This window comes from Delphinus delphis, chromosome 5 (genome assembly GCF_949987515.2).
Source record: "Delphinus delphis chromosome 5, mDelDel1.2, whole genome shotgun sequence".
Lineage (NCBI taxonomy): Eukaryota > Metazoa > Chordata > Mammalia > Artiodactyla > Delphinidae > Delphinus > Delphinus delphis.
This window is the reverse complement of record NC_082687.1, coordinates 128,793,148-128,819,103: the sequence shown is the minus strand read 5'-3', so window position 1 is coordinate 128,819,103 and position 25,956 is coordinate 128,793,148. Positions and strand designations below refer to the sequence as shown.

The window sequence follows — 25,956 nt, the reverse complement described above, 5'->3', positions numbered from 1 at the left end:
CAACAAAATACTAGCAAATAGAATCCAACAGCACATTAAAAGGATCATACACCATGATCAAGTGGGGTTTATCCCAGGAATGCAAGGATTCTTCAATATATGCAAATCAATCTATGTGATACACCATATTAACAAACTGAGAGAGAAAAACCATATGATCATCTCCGTAGATGCAGAAAAAGCTTTTGACTAAATTCAACACCCATTTATGATAAAACCCCTCCAGAAACTAGGCATAGAGGGAACTTACCTCAACATAATAAAGGCCATATGTGACAAACCCACAGCCAACATCGTTCTCAATGGTGAAAAACTGAAAACATTTCCACTAAGATCAGGAACAAGACAAGGTTGCCCACTCTCATCACTATTATTCAACATAGTTTTGGAAGTTTTAGCCACAGCAATCAGAGAAGAAAAAGAAATAAAAGGAATCCAAACTCGAAAAGAATTAAACTGTCACTGTTTGCAGATGACATGATACAGTACATGGAGAATCCTAAAGACGCTACCAGAAAACTGCTAAAGCTAATCAATTAACTTGGTAAAATAGCAGGATACAAAATTAATGCACAGAAATCACTTGCATTCCTATACACTAATGATGAAAAATCTGAAGGAGAAATTAAGGGAACACTCCCATTTACCACTGCAACAAAAAGAATGAAATACCTAGGGATAAACCTACCTAAGGAGACAAAAGACCTGTATGCAGAAAACTATAAGACACTGATGAAAGAAATTTAAAATGTTACAAACAGATGGAGAGATACACCATGTTCTTGAACTGGAAGAATCAACATTGTGAAAATGACTCTACTACCCAAAGCAATCTACAGATTCAATGCAATCCCTATCAAACTACCAATGGCATTTTTCACAGAACTAGAACAAAACATTTCACAATTTGTATGGAAATACAAAAGACCCCGAATATCCAAAGCAATCTTGAGAAAGAAAAACGGAGCTGGAGGAATCAGGCTCCAGGACTTCAGACTATACTACAAACCTACAGTAATCAAGAGAGTATGATACTGGTACAAAAACAGAAATGTAGATCAATGGAACAGGATAGAAAGCCCAGAGATAAACCCAACTACATATGGTCACCTTATTTTTGATAAAGGAGGCAAGAATATACAATGGAGAAAAGATATCCTCTTCAATAAGTGGTGCTGGGAAAACTGGGCAGCTACATATAAAAGAATGAAATTAGAACACTTCCTAACACCGTACACAAAATAAACTCAAAATGGATTAAAGACCTAAATGTAAGACTGGACACTATAAAACTCTTAGAGGAAAACATAGGAAGGACACTCTTTGACATAAATCACAGCAAAATCCTTTTTGACCCACCTACTAGAGAAATGGAAATAAAAACAAAAATAAACAAATGAGACCTAATGAAACTTAAAAGCTTTTGCACAGCAAAGGAAACCATAATTAAAACAAAAAGACAACCCTCAGAATGGGAGAAAATATTTGCCAATGAAGCAATTTACAGAGGATTAATCTCCAAATTTTACAAGCAGCTCATGCAGCTCAATATCAAAAAAAAAAAAAACAGCCCAATCCAAAAATGGGCAGAAGACCTAAATGGACATTTCTCCAGTGAAGATATACAGATTGCCAACAAACACATGAAAGGATGCTCAACATCACTAATCATTAGGGAAATGCAAATCAAAACTACCAAGACGTATCACCTCATGCCAGTCAGAATGGCCATCATCAAAAAATCTATAAACAATAAATGCTGGAGAGGGTGTGGAGAAAAGGGAACCCTCTTGCGCTGTTGGTGGGAATATCAATTGCTACAGCCACTATGGAGAACAATATGGAGGTTCCTTAGAAAACTAAAAATAGAACTACCATATGACCCAGCAATCCCACTACTGGACATTTACCCTGAGAAAACCATAGTTCAAAAAGAGTCATGTACCACAGTGTTCATTGCAGCTCTATTTACAATAGCCAGGACATGGAAGTAACCTAAGTGTCCATTGACAGATGAATGGATAAAGAAGATGTGGCGCATATATACAATGGAATATTACTCAGACAAAAAAGAAAGAAAATTGAGTTATTTGTAGTGAGGTGGATGGACCTAGAGACTGTCATACAGAGTGAAGTAAGTCAGAAAGAGAAAAACAAATACCATATGCTAAAATATATATATGGAATCTAAAAAAAAAATGGTTCTGATGAACCTAGAGTGAGGACAGGAATAAAGACACAGATATAGCGAATGGACTTGAGGACACGGGGAGGAGGAGGGGTAAGCTGGGATGAAGTGAGAGAGTGACATGGACATATATACACTACCAAATTTAAAACAGATAACTAGTGGGAAGCAGCCGCATAGCACAGGGAGATCAGTTTGGTGCTTTGTGTCCACCTAGAGGGGTGGGATAGGGAGGGTGGGAGGGAGATGAAAGAGGGAGGAGATATGGGGATATATGTATATCAATAGCTGATTCACTTTGTTATACAGCAGAAACTAACACACCATTGTAAAGCTATTATACTCCGATAAAGATGTTAAAAAAAAAGTCTTTCAGGCAGAGGAGGAACACTTAGTTTCAACTTCCTTGCTAGAGGCAAAACTCCCTCTTTGCTTATCCAGTAGAGTCTCTACAAGTGGTCACAAATCCATCAGCACAGTCAACTTGCACAATTGTAGAACAAGTGAACTTATTTTACAGTAGTCTTTGGTTATTTTTGAAGCAATCTGGCCACCAAACATAAGAAATTTTACGCATCCGAAATTGTAGATTGCCTATTTCATCACAAAGTTCATAGTAAATGTCTAAAGAGATAAAGGAAAGGTATATAAAAATGGAATTTTTATTCCTAAAACGAATTGAAATATACATCTTTCTATATAATTTAATTACTTTTCATTTAAATTCATTTTTGATGGTATATTTGTAATCAATAACAATCTTAGTAGCAATCTTGCACAGTTAGGCTTTAGTAAAGCTGTTTTCCCTTAGTGACACAATTCAAGCTAATGTGCCACAGAAAATGTAGACTAATTAGTACAAATGAAGGAAAGGAGTCAATTAGCCAAGAGGGAATAATGAGCAAAGGGAACTGTTATGTAAATCTAGATTATCCTGAAAACTTCCAGTCGGGAAGCAGACAGCTAGATGTAATCACCTGTTATTCAAAACACACCTTGGAAAATGAGGGTTTTAATGCATCCTTAGCTTGATTTTAACTTGCTGATATTTACTCAGAATTATGCTTGAGTTGATGTTTTTATTAGTAACTGGTATGATTCATAGGCCACACAGATTTTTAGTAGAAATATGTTATGCATATTATCACAATTTTCATTAAATATGTGATAAAAACACTACAGTATTCTAAAGGGTCTTAGCAAAAAAATTAAGACTGAAAATGCCTAACACAACAGAAACGTATTATTTATCATACTGTGATCTATATTTAAAGAAAACAGAACAAATATATTTAGTTTAACTCATCTCACATTTCTTGAAAAATCTCTGATATTAGCTCTTCAAAACAATATATTTGAATGATACATGCAATATAGTCAATATATTTGAATAAAGGCTCCCCTGTTGGTCCTTTCAGTCACAGTTGATGATTTTGGTATTTTGGAATTTTTCAATTCCTCTGCAATCTAGAGGAATATTTGGAGGCAAGAGTAGAGAATGAGAAAGGTAGAAATATTTGTTTGTGTTTTTCCACTACCCGATAGGAAATTATGACGTTCTGTGAATGAGATATCAAGGGATATCAAAGAGGTGAGGCATGAGGACAAAACAGACACTGGAAACCTCCAGTGCAACTTGTTATTATAGTATTAGGAGAAGGTGGAATTGGGGAGAGTATTTACAATACACTTGAGGTCTATACAATCTGAGAAGTGTTCATTAAGTCTGGCTCAGATTAGGGCGTTGGTTGACTCACACTTGGTGAATGTCACACAGCCAATGCATTTCTAAGCCTTTGCCACAGGTGACCCCTGCCTCCTGATGTGATCACCAGATCTCAGAAGGCCAGGACCACTTGGGCTTTGAGTCAATTCCAAAACCTCTTATGTTGGTAGATAATCGTGGAAGTTGAGAATTTATCATTTTTGGCTCAAAGATATGGGAGTTTTCATAAGAAACTCACACATTTTTATAATATTAGAAAATACATGAAAAACTATGGTTTTCATCATTTTCCTTTCTGCACTAGTGTTATATAATAGTCATGAGAAGGATAATAATGATGATAATAATAATAATGACAACTACCTGGGGAAGTGAGACTACCCATTTAATTGATGAATTTGGAAAAATAAACTGGGAGTATTTAACCAACGCGCTTTCTTTTTCCTTTCCTAGAACCCAGTGTGTGCACATAGAAAAGGAGCTCTTGCCAAATCCACATCATTGGTCTTCTGTGGACAAGTCCTCTATCCAAGGTGAGCTCTACCCAAGTTTAGCGTCATCTCTAGATGGATAAATCTGCCTTTCTGGGAAGCAGCTCTTCCACTGGTTTAGCCTTTATTAGTAACAAAAGTGAGTTTGGCTTCTATATGCCAGTCTCAATTCTCATTTTCTTTTTCAGAATTTAGGCAGCAAAGTGGTATGCTGTTTTTGAGGGCCCTCAGAGACCCCAATATTTAGTACATATTCTTGACATATTTAGATATGAGTGGACCTTAGGAAAGCACATTAAATGCATGGAGAAGCTTTGAGTGAGTCCAGGGCATGTGGCTTTTAGGCTTGACATTCCATGTGTGGCAAGATGTTTTTGCCTGGGTATCTGGTAGAAACTAACATTTGAAGCACTGCAGTTCTACAGATGTGCGGCAGACTTTCAATGTCTGTGGACTCAGCATGGTTGAGAGGGTGATTACACACCGAGTGGCCTGGCTCTCGCTTGAAAAGCTCCTCCTAGAGAACGAGGACTACAGTGCCTACAAGTGAATGATACATGAGCTATGATGACCTAAAACAAGGGTCGATAGGCCATAGCAATGTTAGGGCTCAGGAAAGATTCTCAGGCTTAGTAACATCTTGAAGCTCAGGAGAGATTGAACCTTTGAAAATTTTGCCGGCTATAAGGATGACCTTGGCAGACACTGTCTACAATTTTCAGCCACCTCTGTCTCAGCAAAAGCATAAGACTTTAGCAGGAGGAGATGATCCAAAGGGTTCTGGCTGCTTAAGCATGACTTGAACTATATATGATATATGTATTTGGACAGCAAGGGCCTCACCAAGTACGTGGGAGCCTTGGAATACAGTTTCAGCTTTTCCCAGCAGGTATAGCTGAGAAATATTGTGATTATAGGAAATATAAACGTTCTATACATGGGACTTTTCAGCCCTTGGGGACATAGCAATATGCTTGCAATCTAACTACAAGGCAGCTGACTTCCTTGCGTGCTACAGCGGATGGGATCTAGCTTTAAGTTGTTATTGCCAAGGCTGGGTGGGAAGCGCTGGCTCAGTAGTTTAAAATCCCGTTATGTAATCAGGGCCAAGGAGGAAACTGCGAAGGGACTAACTTTGAATTCCTGTGGTTTCTTCTGGGTTCCAGATTGGAAAATATCACAGTAACCCCCCCTCACTGGGACCTCTCCAGTTTCTAGATTCTTCCAACAATATGAGCCAACCTTGCCATGTCCTCTAAAATTTATAAGAGCTATTCTCCCTTTGCCTGGTTAAAATATTTTTCATCAACTAAACATGGGTAAGATTCCCAGAATCTTTTCTACCAACATTCTACAGTGGAAAAATTTTATCCTAATCACTAAGTCCCCTACACACAAACCTTCAAGTTGCAAACTTTCAAAGATGTGAACATGCCTTTGCATGTCCAATCACGTAAGTTAGTTCACGAGTCTGGTGTACATTGACACAGGCGTGGATCCTCTACAAGTAGTTGTGATTTTGTGTACTTTACTGTACGGTACTGTATAGAGGACAGTAGTACAGTATCTTTATTTCAAGCCCAGGATGTCCGGAAGCAAGCGTGAAAGCAGTGGTATGTAGCCGACTGTGTTAGTTGGGTGCCTAGGCTAACTTTGTTGGACTTAACGAACAAATTGGACTTAACAAAAGTGCTCTCAGAACGGAACTCGTTCGTATCTAGGGGACTTACTGTAACTGCTACTTATCCAGTCCACATGACATTTTATTGCATGTATGCCTTAGAATAAAACTTTTAGGTACAAATACTAAGGCACACAAAATTCTTCTTATGAACTGAAATACAAGAGCAATCTAATTTTACATTGTTAGATCACAAAAGTTAAAGTACATCCCTAATTGCTTAAGACATCACTGAAGAATGACATATATTTGGGTTATTATCAAGAACATGAAATTATAGGAGATGAACATTAACTTGAAAAAACTGAAACCAAGTTAAATCCAAATATTTTCTTTTGATTGCACTGCCACTGGATAAATGTGTGCCGATTTGAGTCTTTCCTGAAAGTATATATACATTTCTAAATTGGAACAGGCCAGAATATGAATAAGTTTTCTAAATTCCTTTTCAACTAATGTTCTATTTAAGTCCTGGCCTATTATATAAATATATTTAAATTATACTGAAATGCCTTGGTTGAGATGTAGTAAAACCAAATCCTAATATATCACTGATCTATTTGCCAATTTAATACAGAAACACAGAAATGCTTCTGCGTGCAGAAAGATTTACTCAAATGTAGATGTTTATAGCATATTATATGTATATTATAGTAATATATTAGTCAGAGAAATAGTATTTTCAAAATTTTTATATATTATATATTGCTATGTTGTATATTGGGAAGTATAGTAAAGCACATTTGCTATTGTAACGTACTTTTTGTACCTGCTTTCACAGAAGTTAACATTTAACCAAAAGCCACTTTACTTCTATTTGCAGAGAAGTAAATATTTTAGTAATAGCATGTCTGAACATAAAAACTGTTTACAGCTACTATTATAGTCTTTGTTCTTAGATTAGTAGTTGCTGGTAAATTTATCTTACTTTTTTTCTTTTTACAAGTACTTGTAAATGCTGGTTATTTGTCTAAGTGAACTCCTGCTGTTTTGTAAAAACAAACAACTAATTATTCCCAACCCCAAACACTTTACTGTCACTATAAAAATACACAGTACTTTCCCCTTTCTTTGCTTATATTTAAGCCAGATTTTAATAACACTTTGTACGCAGTAGAGAGTCACTGTGTCAACTGAAAGTTACATTATAGCAACTTTCTATGTTCTGCTTCATCTTGACATGGTGTCACATTCATACATGATGGAAAACACCTCTATCAAATGGGTCCCTTTCCTGATCAAATTGAGAAGGAAAGACTATAATAATTGTTTAAAGTGTCTCATTCAATACTATCAAGACAAAGACAAAAATGAGGTTTGTATGTTATAAATTTTCTTTCAGTTAGATGATGCAGTGAAATGGTGAATAAATCTTTACTCCTGTAAAAGCATGAAGTGTAATTTTATTTAGTCATATTTATGTCCTTTTATATTTATGCTTTTATTAAGCTTGCCTTTTGACACCACGTCTTTAAACAGCAGTTTCTACATGGTTAAACAGGAGAACTGAACAGAAAGGCATACAGAAAAATAAAATCTTGCTAAATGACCATAGAAAATACATTACTGCAAATTTAGATTTTAAATATTCCACATGCAAAAGACAAAAATAGCTGGAACCAATCATAGATATGCTTATACAATTATCACAAAACACAGAAACTGCAAAGTGTTATTGGATATTAACTAATTTACAGAAACTACCATGGATAAGTACTCCAAACAAAAACCCAGGGTGTTCCTCTATGCTTTGGTTTGTGCCTTAAATATTTTCAAGTTGGATGCTACAAATCAGGAAATGTTGAATCCAGATCTATGAAATTTACCAAACAGAAATTTAGCATAGGGGAAAAATGCCAACAGTTGTATATTAAAAAAAATACAAATTCCTGTCCATGAGAACAAATATATGTGAAAGTTATCTGCATATTGTACATCTCTAGATATCTGACATTTACTTATGCGGGGAAAAAAAAACACCTCTATATATCTATATTCTGTACATTTTTTTCATATGGCATATATATACATATAGACCCTAAATATATTCTGGAAAATTCACTGAAATTATACATGTGATCAAGGACATGTGCACTGTAGGGTAGGCAGATGAGAGCGGTTATAACTGTCCCCCCAAACTGTCCTACATATCCAGGTGCTGACCGCGTGTGTGTGAAGTTACCTTAGAAATATCAGCAAATATGAGAGCACATTAGAGATATTCAAACAAAAAAATAATCTTTGGACATAGTATGCCAGACCCCAGAATATTATTTTGGTGCCTGAGTTGCTAATACTGTCCTATATTTTTCTCTCTTCTTTGAGATAACATAATGAAAGGAAAGAGCAGTGTTTAAATGGAAGAAAAAAATACCTCTGCTGATCTCTACCCTTTGGAACAAAAAATCTTAATAATACCTGAGTTCCCATTTGCTAGGGCAACAGCAGAAAAATTAATTTCAGTTCCTACTCAATAAAAGGGCTTTATATGTAGTACGTAGAAATAGAAGACTGCTGTCAGAAAAAGTGCCATGTGTGTCAAAGCACGTAGGAGGGAGAATTTGAATGGGTCCAATGAAAAAACTGACTTGAATGCATGGCATCTTTCATTAATGACAATAGAAGTGGAAATACTTGTGTGCATGTGTGTTTCTAACACTAAAACTATTTTAAAGGGCAAAAATCATTTGGAAGACAAAATTCAGACATCAGATTATCAAAGATTACTGGCCTGGATGCTTCAAGAAAAGGTCATGAAAAAACGTTTCTCTCTTCTCTCTGTCTCTCTCTCTATATGTATATATATGTATTGAATATATATACATATATACACTGTACATTTAAAAAGGCAAAAGTAAAATCACAACCAAATACAATGTGTAAAGTTGGATAGGATCTTAGACTGAGAGGAGGGATAATTATTGGGGAAATTAAAATACAGGTTCATTATTCTGTGAGATTATTGAATTATAATTTAGGTGTTATATTTTAGGGGTTATGACTGTACTGTATTTATGTAACAGGATGCTGAATTTCTTAAGAGATGTGAACTGAAGCATTTGAGTGAAGAGTCATGATGTCCATAGTTTGCTTTCCATTGGTACATATAAATAGAAACATACACACACACACACACACACACACACACACAGAGGCAGTCCTTGTTTTGTACAGTACCACATTAATTGAGACATGCAGATCAGAATGCAGTCCATGATTTCCAAGTTTTAGTGGTAATTGAGATAAAATTCCTGTTACCATCTGACTGCAAAGTGAGGACTGAGTATACATCAAAAGTAGCAAAATATTAGTAATAGGTTAGTCTACTTGGTGGATATATTGATGCATTGTTTATTATTTTTTATTCTGTATTTATAAAAAATTCAAATCAAATATAAAAAAATAATTTCTTTGACTTACTTATATTCAGATAAAATCTGAAAAATTATCCCTGTGATAGGCACTCTCTCTCTCTCTCTCTCTCTCTCGGGAGGAAACAAAGTTAAATAGATATTAGAGAAAGTATAATTACAAAAACTTATTAGAGGTATATATATATAAAGCTTCATGAAATTGCTATTACAATAATTTGCATTAGCGAATACAAATAATTTGAGTTAATTAGAAATATATATGACTCAAACTTGTCAGAAAAGTACTTGCATAGGAGTCATTTCCATGTAAATACTTATTTATGAGTCAGTTTCAAATGTGTCACTGTCAATTACAGCTGTATTATCGTGATCATTTAAACTAATGGATCAAATATAAAAATTTAGAAATCATATAGATAATGTTATCTATGAAATTTTTGTCCTACATACATCCTTCTACTTGTAATACCTTTCCTCACTCTTATTTGCATTTCCACCTAAACACATACACATACTTCTATGTGAGAGAATTATGTTACAGAAAATTTTTTTAATTTAACTAAAACTATAGGTCTTGCATAATTGCTAAAGGTAATGAAACATATGGAATATATAAAGTGGTCATAAATAATTTTATGTAACTAAATATATCAAATGCTGAGGAAAGAGTTCGTTATAAACTAGAGAACATCAACAGGCAAAATTATTATATCTCAGCTTAGTCTAATTAAATATGGAAATCCCAGCAAAATTAGGAGAGGAGGAAAACTGAAATTGAGTCAAAGAATGTTCATTGCAGGTTACATTCTCTGAGATGCCGATTCTGAGATGTAGTTTAGTGTGTAGGATAAATATTCAGGATCACCCTTGAGATCAATACCTATGGATGGGAGAGGGAGGGAGCAGGTTTGGACAAAGGAAGAGTTGAGGTGTCATGCAAGCCCAGCAGCCTTGGACAACCCATTATGAACTGTGAAGCTAGAATGGGCCCTTCAGAGTTGACCTTAACGTTAGAAAGAGATGGCTTGGTCTTTAGACTAGTACACAGATCACTTGTTAGACTAGATCCACCCCAGGAAAGGGATGTGATTTGGGGCAAGGCAGCTCTGCAACTGTTGCAATTCCTGGAGGGGATGACAGCTGATGGTTAAAGGGTGGTGCATCACAACATCCCCCATTTGCAGCTTTTGAATCCACAACTTCAAATATGCTCTGAAACTTCAGTGGGATTCCAGTGGACTCTCCTCCTGGAGGAATCCTTTGAGAGGAAGATTAGCACTTTGTTCACTGCTTCTGCAGTTGGCCAAAACTGACATTCATTGTTTCTCTCCTTCATTATCCCCTATAGTTTCCCCTCCTCCTCAGCTATCACCTTTGCTGGTCTCAATGGCTTACCTCTGGTGTGACTTAAATGATCATTTCTAGGTTCTGAGCCCATGCATGCCCTACTCAAGCCAGAATTGCTACACTTTCCCATTTACAATCAAACTACAGCAAGGACATAAGAACAAATACCTAAATGAATCACCTGTGTGCAAAACAAATTCCTCCTTGAACCCAGGTATAACAGCAGTCCTAACTCCTCTTGGTAAACAAGATCAATTATCTCTTCAAGGATATCACATATCTCACATCTTCTTGCTGATTGTCATTTCCCACAAGTAGCCCATAATGAAAAGTGACACTCTTACCTTCTAGTTAGATGGGATTCTCCCTGGGTTTCCTGGATCCTGTGGACATGTTCTGCTTTTGAGAACCAAGACCTCTAAACCTACAGAACTTAAAGTTCAAGATACAGGAAGCACAAATGTCCTAACTGGGTTATTGGGAGTGAAGGTAAGTGGGGCCACTCCTATTTCAACTCTCTGGTTCCCAAGCCCATGATAGAAGATCCATGTAGTAAAGTTATCCCTAAGTGGCCAGTTAGTATGATCAAGGAATGGTGCCACAATGGGGACTGGATGTTGGTTTTTCTTGCTGCCAGGTTAGACATTTGACAGCAGCAGGAGCTACAAGAGGCTTGGTAAGCAAAAGCCCATCCTTCTGGGTCCATGCATAGCCTCCATTTCTGCCAGCACTGTGATGGCCAATGAGAGAGGCCAGCAGATGTTAACAGGTTGAGTCACTTTTTCTACTTGTTTATTGCCTGTTTCATGGTAGAAGCTCTCCGGTTGGCATTAACATGTGATATGAAAATCTTCATAGTTTATGCCCACTCTCATATATAATACTTTTTTCTCTAATCTACACCTTTCTGTCCATGATCTTTCATTTTTTTCCCCTACCATTTGCTAGTGTCCACAAGTAAGTAAAAATTCTAACCTTGGGCCACATCTCTTTCCACACAAAGTAGACACCAGGTGTTCTGCTCATTAAGGGAATTTTCTCTTGCCACTGTCTTTCAAGGTCACCACTGGGTGAATCTGTAGAGAATTCCATCTATTTTTGGCTTACATCCACATACAAAGTTTGCTTTTTTTCCTCCTCCATCAGGTCATCATAAAAGTCCCTGCATACTGCCATAAGTGTTAGCTGGGGGAGGGGAGCTGGTACAACAATGGTGGATCATAAGGGACCCAGCTTATGCAGCTACTTTCTTAGCCCACATCTGGTACAACTATCACTGGGGTTATTCCCCAGAGAGCAGACTAAACTGAGATGAAGTTTAGTGTACTAGATATTTACTAAGGCATGCCCTTCCTTGAAATCAATAACTGTGGAAGAGAGAGGAAAGAAACAGATTGGGCAAAGGGAGATGTCACACTGTAATACAGGTCCAATGGCTGTATCACCAAATGCACTGGAGTTAATGGAACTAGAATGGTCCTTCGAATTGTTCATTTGAATTGAAATGGTCAGGAATTGATATGTGGTTGAGTGGGGGGCGCCCCAGGAAGGAGAATGATCTGAAAGAAGCGACTCTCTTCAGCTGAGACAATCTCTACAGGGAAGTTGAAGGCTTTTGGCCACCAGAGCTCCAAGCAGCTAGATCAACAAACATTTCATTGAAGGTAGATCTCAGTGGCACATCACAGAATCCAATACAGATTAATGACAGGCTAAATGTTTAGGCTCCATAAAATTAAAGTAAAAATGGGGAAAAAAAGGGGATCTTACACTATTTAAATGTTGCATAATTTTAAATGTGATTTAAAGAATTCTTTGTAGACATAACCCTGATGGTACATTAAATGAATATTAGCATTATATTCATTTTCTGGTATTTGGGGAAGAGAGAGCAATCACAGCAGAAACTCTGAATTGAAAAATTACCTCTGCCACTTTTTAGATACTTAGTCTTAAGCAAATCCCTTAAATTTGTTTGAGAATCATTTTCCTTTTCTGTAAAAATATATACATCTAATAAGATTATACAAATTATGCAGAGTATAGCACTCACCCCCCAAAAAGCATACATATACAAACACACAAAGATAAAGGTGGTAATATTACCATGTGCAAACACTAGAGGAAAACTTGGCCTAATTCTCTCATTATATGGAAAGTATGTATTTGAAAATAAATACTTCTTACATACTTCAAGTGTTTCTTCTCTTGTACTCTACATTTATTCTAGATAAATTTATTTTAATCACTTATCTTAATAGTTATCTTTCTGATAGATTTTGTGTTAGATTTCATGCTAGAGATCTCTCGTGTTCATGTTGTATCATCAGTGTTTTGAGCCTGATGCATAGTTATTTAATAGATTCATGTTGAATGAACAGATGAAAAGAATAAATAAATAAGATAATTTATTAAAAAGTAATCATTCTAATATCATGAGATCCAAAAGAAGCAAGCCTGGTAATTAAGGAAACACAGATAACTCCAACAAGGCAATGTCAATGATAAGCAAGTCATGATTTGATTAATGATTTTTTTAAAATAAATTTATTTATTTATTTTTGGCTGCTTTGGGTCTTTGTTGCTGTGCGCGGGCTTTCTCTAGTTGCAGTGAGCGGGGCTACTCTTCATTGCGATGTGCACGCTTCTCATTGCGATGGCTTCTCTTGTTGCGGAGCACGGGCTGTAGGCATGTGGGCTTCAGTAGTTGTGGCACACAGGCTCAGTAGTTGTGGCTCACGGGCTCTAGAGCACAGGCTCAGTAGTTGTGGCACACGGGATTAGTTGCTCTGCAGCATGTGGGATCTTCCCGGACCAGGGCTTGAACCCATGTCCCTGCATTGGCAGGCGGATTCTTAACCGCTGCACCACCAGGGAAGCCCTGATTAATGATTATCTTCCCCATACTGTCAGATCAATAGGGCTAAGAAAAAAATATGATTTTATACAGCTTTTTGTCCTCATAACCTGTCTGTGTCTGGCAATTGATTGGTAATCTATAAATTTTTCTTGAAGAAATGGACAAATGAATAAATTAGTAAACTGAGTCAGGAACTACAACTGATATGTAAGAATTTGAGAGGTTAACTGCAATGACTAGTTATTGCCAGAGGAGGGAAGCAAAGTGTAACAGAGCAGCTGGTACCCCTCACAAAGTCTTCAAAACAGGAGTTACCGCGGTGGCAAGTTGTGGTCAACAATTAGAAGAGTGGTTTATGTGCCCGGAATTATGTAAGAGTCAAGAGGAAAGTTACTCCCGAAAGCCAAGTCAAGCCATTAGTCAAGACCAAAGAGCACTGTGTGAAACTGGAAAAGGAAGGCTAAAATATGACACGCTGAGAAAGAGCCATGCATCAGACTACAAAACAAAGAATAACAAGGCTTCAGAAATGTAGTCAGGTGGAACATCTCTTCTGACAGTTCTTGCATTGATCTGTGAGTCTTTAAACCTCTTGGTTTGGGGTTGGGACTAAAATCTCTGCTTCTTAATGTTAAAGGATTCCAGACCTATTCTTGGGGATGATTATCTAACATAGAGTATATAGTTTGAATTTTTAAAGATGTTAAATATTGAAGGAAACAAGAGTTAAGGAGTTAATCTCTAACCCTTTGATTATAGATTTAAGAACTTCTGCATGGAGAGAGGATGCTAGCAGTCAGAAACCAATGATGAAGTTTTAGATCAGAAATCTGGAAAGATGGGCAGTTTTACCTAATAGTGCTTATGTCTTCTGGTTGTTCTCAAATGGAATAAATGGAGCTCAGTGTCTCTTGCAGATACAGTGACAACTGCAAACAAGGAAATGGGTTTATAGAAGATTTGTTTGAGTACAGACTTTCCCCATAACCTTGGCTGTGCCTCCTAATTTATAAATTCATTTATTTATTTATTTGGCTGCATTGGGTCTTCGTTGTTGTGCACGGCTTTCTCTAGTTGTGGCGAGTGAGGGCTTGGGCAATGCGCTGCTTCTCATTGCAGTGGCTTCTCTTGCGGTGCGCGGGCTTCTCATTGTGGTGGCTTCTCTTGTTGTGGAGCACGGGCTCTAGGCACGCGGGCTTCAGTAGTTGTGGCATGCGGGCTCAGTAGTTGTGGCACATGGGATTAGTTGCTCCACGGCATGTGGGATCTTCCCGAACCAGGGCTGGAACCCGTGTCCCCTGCATTGGCAGGTGGATTCTTAACCACTGCGACACCAGGGAAGTCCTGTGCTTCCTAATTTAAATAGCTGTCACTCTGACTTAATCTGGTTTTTACTCTTGGTTTCTTTATTTCTAGAATTCTGATGTAAACTTCAAAATGCAGTTTAACTTTACTGTAATTACATTCAGCACACGACTGGGTCCATGCATGAATTAGAAAAATGATGCAGATTTATGATGCTGGCTCATCCCATGTCCCTGATTCTTGGACACCAAAACAAATACAGATGAAACTTTGAGTTCATCACTTCATTTTGGATAATGATTTAAACTTGAAAATTCAAAATTCCTAAACTAGAATCCCAGCTCTGTTAATGATTAATATGACTCTGGATAAGTCACATGGCCTTTTTTGGCCTACATTTCATTACCTTTTAACTGAATATTTAGATTATGTCAGAAGTTCTTAAATTGGAGCTTTGGTAGGAAAGACTAAAGTGAGGGCTGTGTTTGGGCAGAAGTTATTTTAAGTTTTCCCTTTCATCTGTCCCACTCTAAGGGGATAGGTTAAGTCTCAAAGAGGGAAAGAAAGGGCTTCTAAGTACTACTTGTAGCATTTTGTGTAAAAATAATGTTATAGGTCCAATCGTGTACCTAAGAAAATACTTTGAATTCCTAACGCCCAGTACCTCTGAATATGAATTTATTTGGGAATGGAATCATTGCAAATGTAATTAGTTAGGATAAAGTTACACTGGAGTAGGATGGGATCTAATCCAATATGACTGGTGTCCTTGTAGGAAGAAGAAAATTCCATGTGTATACGGAGACACACAGGGAGAAAACCCTGTGGCCAGAGAGGCAGAGATTAGAACAGTGCAGATGCAAGTCAAGGAGTAACAAGGTTTAGCGGTGATCGGAAGCTAGGAAGATGCAAGAATCTCAGAGGAAGCATGGCCCTGTTGATACCTTGATTTTGGACTTAATGTTTCCAGAGCTGTGAGAGAGTATAATTCTGTTGCTTTAAGCCACCTGGTTTGTGGTACTTTGTTAAGAACAGCCTCAGGAAACGAATACAGGCAAAGACAATATTAACTTATTTGTGCAAAAACAAGAACAGTATTAACTTATTTATGCAGAGGTGAAGATGCTGAGGAAAACAATAAAAAACACATTTTGATTAAAGATTTAAGAAACCATACAAAAGAGAAGTTAGTTTCAACCCACATGTCCTTAAAGACTTTTTCCATATACTGTTGGCTGTATTGATCAATTTAAATCAATGATATTCTGACTTAACTTTGTTTTTTAATTTGTTTTGAAAGGTCTAAAGCAGGAGAAAGTGGTTAATGTGTTAGTTCTAGTTAAGTTGCAAATAAAGCATTCAACAAATCACACACAGACTCATCAATATAAGGCAGAAGCCCCACCTGTATGGGGGCTTGAACACAATCCCAGAGCGTATACTAAGTAATAAGCTACTCTGACCCAGAGGCAACTCCTCTAAAGCCAATTCCTATAAACTCTTATAAATAAAATCATACTCACCCTTGGCAATCTGGAAGACTCAGGGAATGTCCAAGGCTATGTCCTCTCTAGAGTGATTGGAGAGGAGATATACAAACTACTAGGCCTTGTCTGAAAATGGGGCAAACACAGCTCCTTGAACTATAATAGTAGCATCCAAGGCATATACATATCCAGTGGTAAATGGTAAAGATCTAACTGGTTAAGGAAGTTTAAGTATAACTTTTGACCAATAAAGAACGCATAATTACCCATGAGTGAGCCATAAGTAACCAAGCTAAAAATTAAAAAAACCAAACAGGTGGTTTTCAAGGGGAAAGGAGTCGGGGGAGGAAAGAAGTAGGTGAGGGAGATTGAGGTACAAGCTTCCAGTTGCAAAATAAATGAATCATCGTTATGCAACGTACTGCATGGGGAATATTGTCAATAACTATGTAACATATTTGTATGGTGACATATTGTAGCTGGACTTATCCTGGTGATCATTTTAAAATGTATAGAAATATCAAATCATTATGTTATGTAACAGGAACTAACATAGCGTTGAAGGTTACTTATACTTCAAAAATAAACAAACAAGAAAACTCATAGAAAAAGAGATCAGTCAGGGGGTGGGGAGAGGGGGAGTTCAATGAAGGTAGTCAAAAGATAAAAACTTCCAGTTATATGACACATAAGTATCAATACTAGGGATGTAAGGCACAACATGATAAATATTGAATAATACTGTTATGTTATATATGAAAATTAAGAGAGTAAATCCTAAGAATTCTCATCACAAGGCAAAATGGTTTTTTTTAAACAATTTTGTATCTATACTAGATGATGGACGTTCACTAAACTTATTGTGATAATCACTTCATGATATATGTAGATCAAATCATAAATTTATACAGTGCTGTATGTCAATTATACTTCAGTAAAACTGGAAGAAAACATGAATAGGGAAATCAGAATTATACAAAAAAACGCAAGCTGAACGACCACATTATAAGTGAAGGTATAATTTATAATGCACATTTTAAAAATTTGATGTATTACATAGATTAAGAAAGTGCAGATTGTACAAAAGCTTTCAGAGTTTGATTCATGTTTATAATTAAGCACAGAGTTGGTTGTGATGATTCTTTCAGAGGATAAAGTTTTCAAATAAAGAAATTTACTAAGCCGAGAGAGCCAGAAGGGGTTTATTTCTTCACTGAATTAGAGAAAAGTTCCAAAGACCCCAGGCCTAACTTGATCTACAAGTAATTGAAGTGTTCCTTCAATAGAGGCATTATACAAATATACTCTGCTCTGATCATTGCTCATAGTATTAATATAATTAACATTGATTATAAAATAATAATAATAAAGCAATCCTGCAAATAATGGGACGTGTAATAATGAAACTGCTGACTAATGATGACTTACAATACTTGGGGCAAGACTGATTGGTCTGGGGAAAAGAGGATATGAAAGGAATAGTGATGGAACAGAGCTTATATGTTTGTTCACTTAGGAAGAAATGTAAGCTTGATGAGGATAGCTTTTTGTGCACATTATCTTCATTTGTGAGACATTTTGAGCAAAAGAGCATCGTGGAGTTTAATGCCTTACTATGTTGTCTCCAATGCACAGTTCATGTCTGAAGCATGAAAAGTTGTGACAACTTAAACAACTGCCTTCATGGGGCCATTCTCAAGATTGACTTAGTAGATACAGTAGTAAATAAAAGATATGAAAATCCTGGACTATTTTCATGGGCATTGTTCAAATGACTAATAGGAATCCACTTTTGGTATGTCAAGAATTAATGATGTAAAGTTAATTGTCTTTGAAAACGGTACATTGGTAAGGATCTGAATTTTACAATAAGGAGGCAGAGACAAATCACTAAGTATAAAGATGTGGGAGAGTTGGGAAGATCATACACTCTAAAATTAAAATCTTTATTCTAGCAGTTCTAGGAGATGATGATATCTGTGATATAGCTATCAACAAAGATAAAAGAATATGATTTTGGGACTTCCCTGGCGGTCCAGTGCTTATGACTCTGGGCTTCCACTGCAGGGCGCATGGGTTCAATTCCTGGTCAGAGAACTAATACCCCTCATGCTGCATGGCATGGCCAAAAAATAAAATAATAATAATAAAATAAAAATAACAATTGGACAAAAAATAATACGATTTGGATGAAGTTCTCCTGTATTTAGGAAATTGCAGAGCTCTGAGATCAATGAATCACGAGGGTCATCAATTTCCATGTTAGAAGTGATGCTGTTAGTAGTTACATGGAAAAGTACTTTCCTATTTCTACATTCAGAAAGCAAACATGTTTGCACACACAAATACACACAAATCCATCTCAAAGACTGAAAGCTCACTTGAATTTTGAAGAAAATTGGATTTAGAAGTTAGTACAGGTTTGTATTCAGTTAAATGATTAAAGTGTAAAATGAAAATGTGTTAAGAACTATGGTGAGAATGATGTCATAAAAAGAGTAAAAAATATTGGGTTTTGTTTTCACATCAGAAACTCATAAAAAGAGATTAATTTAACCAGATTTACTCTAGGTAGTAAGCTCAATGAGTGTGTGTCAATGAGAAATTCCTGAATCTGTAGCAAGAAGTTAATATGTCTCATCAAGAATGGATCTAGTGAGTGTGCATTGGCGGACAACCAGCAAGAGTATAGCACACAGCTGCAACAGCATACAATTCTGATTGTCTAGACTCAGATAGCCCATAATTTTCCTCTTTTTCTGTACAGCTTTGAATAGGTTAATGGCATCAGTGTGACATAAATACTGCCTGGGAAACTTACAGTAACGTTTTCTAGTCTTCTGTACTGAGGTTTTTGTTCAAAGATTCATTCTCTGCTTAAAGATATTACTTCTAATAGCCGGTGCTCTAACTTTTCTGTGTTTTTTGTGTGTGTGTCTTTTTTTTTTTTTTAACTACAGTTGCCTTTTTCTCTGCAGTTGCAGGGCATAGAGATATCTACTCACATCCAAAGAAGACATTCCAGTTTCACTTCTGATTTCTTGTCTATTTATAACTTTTTTGTTGCAGCTATCTTAACCTTACTGTTTGATAAGTCCATCAACTGATGATTTGGAAACTTACACCCCTTATCTCTTATTTTGACTTTTACATTAAAATAAATCCCAGTCTCTCCTAACCAAATTATTAATGGGACAACATCACTGTCATTTATCTTATCTTTTCATCTTAACCTGTTATGTTTCATTATCATGTATTATTATTTTTATTCCTTCCCGAAGTTGATTGTTAATGTCTTTAAACCTTTTCTCTTTATAGATTAATCCCAAGTTCTTAGGAGAATTCTCTTCACCCAAGTGCTCAGCAATCCAAATAAAGAGGTTTCATTGAAAAAGAGGTTAGACTTCCCAGGTATTCCAGAATATAGATCTATATCTTCTTTTCTTATGTCCATTTGCCGTAGAATGTTATCTTCTCTTTTTCTGTCCTCTAGGTTCTACATGTCAATTCTCTCGATTCAGGAATACTACGGATCTTTAAGTAAATATAACATTACTTCGGATTAGTGAACTTTTCTAGGGCCAAGACACCCACACCAGACATCAAAATTAAGGTATTTCACAAGCTGTGAAATTTTATTTGGGGTTGAAAAATATAGAGAACACTTCTCTTTATTTTACATATGAATTTATATAGTTAATCTTACAAAAGGGTTTGAATTATTGTGGTAAGCCTTAAACCATTGTTACTTCAGCTATTTCCTCCATATAAGTAATAATATTGAATGTAATAGATGGTGCTTTTTTCTATCTATACAGCACCAGGCAGTGAACAAATATATTTTTAGTTTAAGAAATGCATTATATGACTTTTTTTCCCCATTTTTGAACTAAATAAGAGGAACAGAATATAAATGACCAAAAGTGTGTAAATGATATTCAGTATTATGAAAAGTTGAGAAATACCACAGCTAAATCAGTAGTCTGGATGTTCTTTTATCAGTGCAAATAAAACTTAAAAGATGAAGGCTAAGATAAATATCATGAGATGTAGGATACTATTATAGGTACAATGGTATATTAGGAAATGCTTCTCTCTTTTTCTGTGTTTGATAACTAAGTGGTAGCTGAAATGTACTCCAATTGTGATTGTTTGGTAGTTACATTTGTTTTATACTTAAGACTATTACAATCTGTTAATGATAATGATGATAATAGAAACTTAGCAGATTTATTTTTGGCCTCTGTTATCAAAAGCTATTTTTCTCATAAAATGCACTGCACTACACTATTTTCATAGCACTTGACTATTGACTGTACTTTTTTGTTTAAGAAATTGTACTATATTATTCACATTACTCACTTAGGAGATAGTATAATTTGTCCAAAATAATGTTTGTGACATAAACAAACAAAAAAGCGCCCTCTCCTTCCATCTCCCACTTTCGCCTTTTGGGGAGATAAACATCCAGAAGGAAAAAAAAAAAAAAAATTTGTTCTTGTAGTTCCTGGTGACTTCCACCAGGTGGCGGTTTTTCACAGGCATCATAATACTTTTTCATTTATAGTCTGCCTAAAATAACTCAAAAAAGTATATGTAAAAGAGGCTTATAAATGATTCATGCTATTTGACAATTCCTGTAAAGTGTAGGTGAAAATAATAAATTAACTTTCCTTTCTTCCTTTTTCTAATGTGCAGTGTGGTGGCCGACTCTTTCAAATAAAAAAGAAAACATGTCATTTAGCAGCTTTTTTTCTTCCAAATTCCAATGCAGTAGAATTTTGCTAAATTTTTATTATCACGTGTAAAACAGTGATATAATATTTTAGCCCAATAACACAATGGAGTTTATTTTCTTATATATCCACAAGGCAGGCACAAAAATTTCTGAAAGTCTATTCTAAAATCATATTGAATGAAACAAAATTCTATTGTAAACATAAACGTATTTCATTATTCATGAACACAATACAAATCAGTTGCATTTTAAAAAATTTATTTATTTATTTTGGTTGCACCAGGTCTTAGTTGCAGCACGCAGGATCTTGGTTGTGGCATGCGGGATCTTCTAGTTGCAGTATGCATGCAGGATCTAGTTCCCTGACCAGGGATTGAACCCAGGCCCTCTGCATTGGGAGCCTGCAGTCTTATTCACTGGGCCACCAGGGAAGTCCCTCAGTTACATTTTAATAAATTACATTCTTTAAAAATTTGAGGTGTCTGACCACATTACCCTATCTTCCTGTACTCCAGAGACAACAATTTCCATGATTTTATGCTTTTATTCTTATAAATTTCCTTAAATTTTTCCACAAATTTCTATCCCTAAACAACATATTGCTTAGTTTTTCATATCATTCATTTATTTTAGTGTAAAGAATCTTTTATGCCTTCTTTTTTTATTTCTTTGTTTTTTTTGCGGTACGCGGGCCTCTCACTGCTGTGGCCTCTCCTGTTGCAGAGTACAGGCTCCGGATGCGCAGGCTCAGCAGCCACGGCTCATGGGCCCAGCCTCTCCGCGGCATGTGGGATCTTCCCGGACCGGGGCACGAACCCGTGTCCCCTGCATCGGCAGGTGGACTCTCAACCACTGCGCCACCAGGGAAGCCCTACTTTTTCTTTTGCTCTGTTTCTCTCCCTCGTAGGGAAATTGCTCTTCTTCAGTTTTGTTGGTTTTAATGAGAGGAAACAGATAACAGGGGTTGAAATTTTTAATATGAATTAATGGTAGTTGAAGAGAACCTACGAACCTGGATCTCTTCCTAGGTTAGAAGAGCCTGTTGCAGACCTGAGAAGGAGGCCTAAACAGCCAGTGTGGGAATAATATGTTAGAGACTTCACTTCCAGAAAAAAAAAAGTGCTGATAACTGCTGAAAAATTGAGTCCTTGCACTGTAGCACATCACAAGAAGATTTGATTCTAATAATTAGAATACGGCAGACCTAAAACAATTCTCATGAGGCCACATAGTTTATCTAATCTAAATTTATAGAAGTCTACTATTTTCTGCCCACAATTTCTCTTTCCAACTTCTCCATTTTGTCAATTTAAAAGGACAGAAGCAACATTCACAAAATGCATAGATTGTATCTGAAGAAGTTGCAATGTGTATCCAAGAAAAATAGCTCATTTCTCTTTATGTAGCTCTCCAAAATCTTGATCATATTAGTAATATTTTCACCAATATTTGTTAAAACCTACCATTTATTTGCACTTAGAAGCAATTATTAACACTAATATTAGAGTTAATCATGATAGTAAGTGAATTTGAGCATTAAGTTAATTGAGGGAAATTCATATGCAAATATTTATTAGTTTTTGTGTAAACTATATTTTGTAGGAACAGCATTTTACTAACTTAATATTATAATACACTTTACGTTAATACACATCTTTAATTTCCTTCACCATTAATTACCACCACAACATTGTTAGTTTAAGTTTCCTAGAATATAAGCAACTAAAATGGAAAGCTTTCATTAAAGTGTAATTTCATATTTGAGCACTATATTTTAACAATGCATATGTATTTTAAATTAGAATTTTTGATACTGACATGCCAGAATTTTATTAATTAGTAAAAGCATTAAAATGTACCTGAAATCATCTATTTAATTAACAAAGAAACAAATAGTGTTAGAAAGTAAGAGCCTAGATGTGTAGAAAAACACAGATTGAATATGTGATGGAAAATGAAGGTAAAATTTAATTATCAGTGTAATATAATTAAAATTGTAAAATACATTCTATATTTTATGAATTAAGTATTATAATTAATAAATGCCTCTTAAAATCCTCATAAATAAAAGACACTAGCTATCCTTGAAAATTAGAAAATCATGTCTTAGTTTCAATACACTTAAAGAGCAAGCTTTGATTTCATTTGAAATTCATCTACTATGATAAGCTTAACCTAATGGGAGGATGCATGAATGAATTCTCTGAATCCCATAGAAAGAGGCTTCGGTAAACTATATTTGAGTGAAGTACAGGTTTTGATGTTAAGAATGAAATAGAATCCTTGACCAATTTTGTATTTTTGAGCTAGTTTGAACAATCAGTTTGAAGTGTGTCTTTGGGGAATGTCCCAATGTGAATTTTCATTTTATTACTTTTACTATTGGGAATAATAAGTTCACCAGAAAAAGATATTTGATATTTAGAATTAATAAAGTGAATTTAGGGCTTCCCTGGTGGTGCAGTGGTTGGGAGTCTGCCTGCCGGTGCAGGGGACACGGGTTCGTGCCCCAGTCAGGGAAGATCCCTCATGCCGCGGAGCGGTTGGGCCCGTGAGCCATGGCTGCTGAGCCTGCGCGTCTGGAGCCTGTGCTCCGCAGCGGGAGGGGCCACAGCAGTGAGAGGCCCGCGTACTGCAAAATAAAAATAAAAATAATAAAAATAAAGTGAATTTATCCACAGACAGTGAGAATTGTATTTTTCCAGTTTCCTCCAGAACCTGAAATGGACTTTCCATTGACAACATAGTGTTCCTTTACCATCATCTCTCTATTAGCCTCTGCTTCTCCCGTGTCCCTTCAGCTCTTAGGGGGAAAAACATTGATAGACTTATCCCACTGCATATTTAATACCCTTAACACGCTATTCTTTGTTCTCAAATGGCAGTCTACCCAGTAAGTCTGCAACCATATAATTAGAAATCACTTTGGCAAGAGTGGCAGTGGCTCTCAACAGCCATTCAGTATTAGAAACTAGCCACACCTGAGCTCGCTACACCCAATCTGTAAACAGCTGTTTCTCAAACCTTCATATGCATATGCATTACTCATTCTCATCACTTTTAAAAACTTAAACTTGAGAATTTCAGTCTCTGACCACAGCCTACAATTCTTTCATTTTATCTCTTAAGTGTCATTCAATAAGGTCATCATCGCACTCCAAACATGAGGAAGACCTACTCCTCGTCTCACAAGTGGACCTGCTTAGCTTTGTCTCTCTGTCAGAATTTGGTGTCTGTACGTCTTCGTGTGACGGCATGGAGAGGATCTACCATTAAATATTCAATTTTCCACTGTTATTCTGTTGTAACTATTTTGATAACTTTTTTCCCTTATGCAGACTTCATTCAGGTTTAATTGACTACTTATTATGCTCTTAAATGTCTGACGCTAAAATGCGTTCAGAGCTTAGGTGAGCAAAATAAATGTTAGACGTTGCAAAGGTGACTGGAGAGTATATGTTCCACCTGAATGCATAAAATATTTTTTTTAAAAGTTGTTATACTGGCTTTAATAATACAGGTTGGTAGCTGCCAGTGAGAAACACCTGTCCATCCTTTTTTCCTACACTTTGAACTCTGTATGCTATCCCTGGACTGTGCCTTTTTTCTTGCTGGAATGACTTTGCTTCCATCTGCTTATGTCCAAATAGAAATTGAATCAATTAGGCTTGACTTGGCTGTATAAAAGTGAGAAATAATAAAAAGAATCTTTAAACCAAGAAGAAGTTTGCTCTTCTTTCACACACACAAATCAGAGAGAGGAATACAAGGTCAGTGTGGTAGCTCTATGCACATGAGAAACCAAGTCTTTTAATTGTACACTACTGAAAATGGCATGAGACTCAAACTCAAGGTTGCTTCATAAGATAATTGTCCACAGACTTGGCAGAAAAGAAGTAAAAAGAGATCATGAAAATAGTGCCCTTTCAGCTGAGTCAGAGCATACTTAATAATGTTACAGTAAGACTCATCCTGGCTGCAGTGGAGGCTGCAAAACAAAGCCCTTAATTTTGGCACTTAGTTGCCTGGAATAAAATTGGAGCTCCATTTTTAAAGAAGGGGAGAATGGATACTTCCTAGGCAACTAGTAGTCACGGCCACAGCATCCAGGCACACACACTTCTGCTTTCTGTAATTTCCTATACCCAATTCTCCAGGTACAGATATTGAGAGTCCCTCGAGGATTTCACAGCTACAGGAGTCTATAATGGGTTTGCTCTTCATTCTTGTTCTAAGTCATACAGCTGTCTAAGCTAAAGAAGATCTTAACTATAGCATCTTGAAATGATCTAAAAATTTGTGGCTGCCACTAAAGGTATCTGAGTATGCAATACACATCATCCACTTTCTTGGGGAGTTTCAACTTTCTGTTTCAACGTGCCATGGATATGAAGGTGTGAGTAAATATTTGCCAGATGCAACTAACCACTTTTGGAGACTTCAGAGTGACTTAAAGTCGCACTTGTTGATATAGTCAACATTTTCACAGTGTAGTACTTCTAGACAGAACCAGAACATAAAGGGAGGAAGGAGTTCTTTTTTGTTTTATTTTGTATTTGTTTCTTTTCTTTTCTTCCTTTCTTTTTGAAATTTTTTACTTTCAGGGCCTTAATGACTCAGTATTTACAAGTTTTGACTTTGGAAATTGGACCCTGTTGGCATTGCTACTCCTACTATCCCCAATTAAATGGTTAGACATCAGTCATTACAATAAGAGTAAAGTGGTACAAATTCCTGACAAATCAGATGATCAAAAGGC

The 25,956-nt window shown here is 36.2% G+C and overlaps 1 long non-coding RNA gene across 3 annotated transcripts in view; it reads left to right on the top strand.

The window, feature by feature from the left end:
* Positions 1–24,906, top strand: part of LOC132425607 (uncharacterized) — a 57,104-nt gene extending 32,198 nt beyond the window's left edge. For 2 of the 3 annotated variants that reach the window (XR_009519470.1, XR_009519468.1), the window contains exons 2-4: positions 4,368–4,447; positions 19,953–20,072; positions 24,327–24,906. This is a non-coding gene — a long non-coding RNA (uncharacterized lncRNA). Of the gene's footprint in view, positions 1–4,367; positions 4,448–14,113; positions 14,243–19,777; positions 19,857–19,952; positions 20,073–24,326 lie in introns of those variants that run through there. The other variant, XR_009519469.1, reaches the window with a different exon arrangement.
* The last annotated feature ends 1,050 nt before the right edge of the window (positions 24,907–25,956 follow it).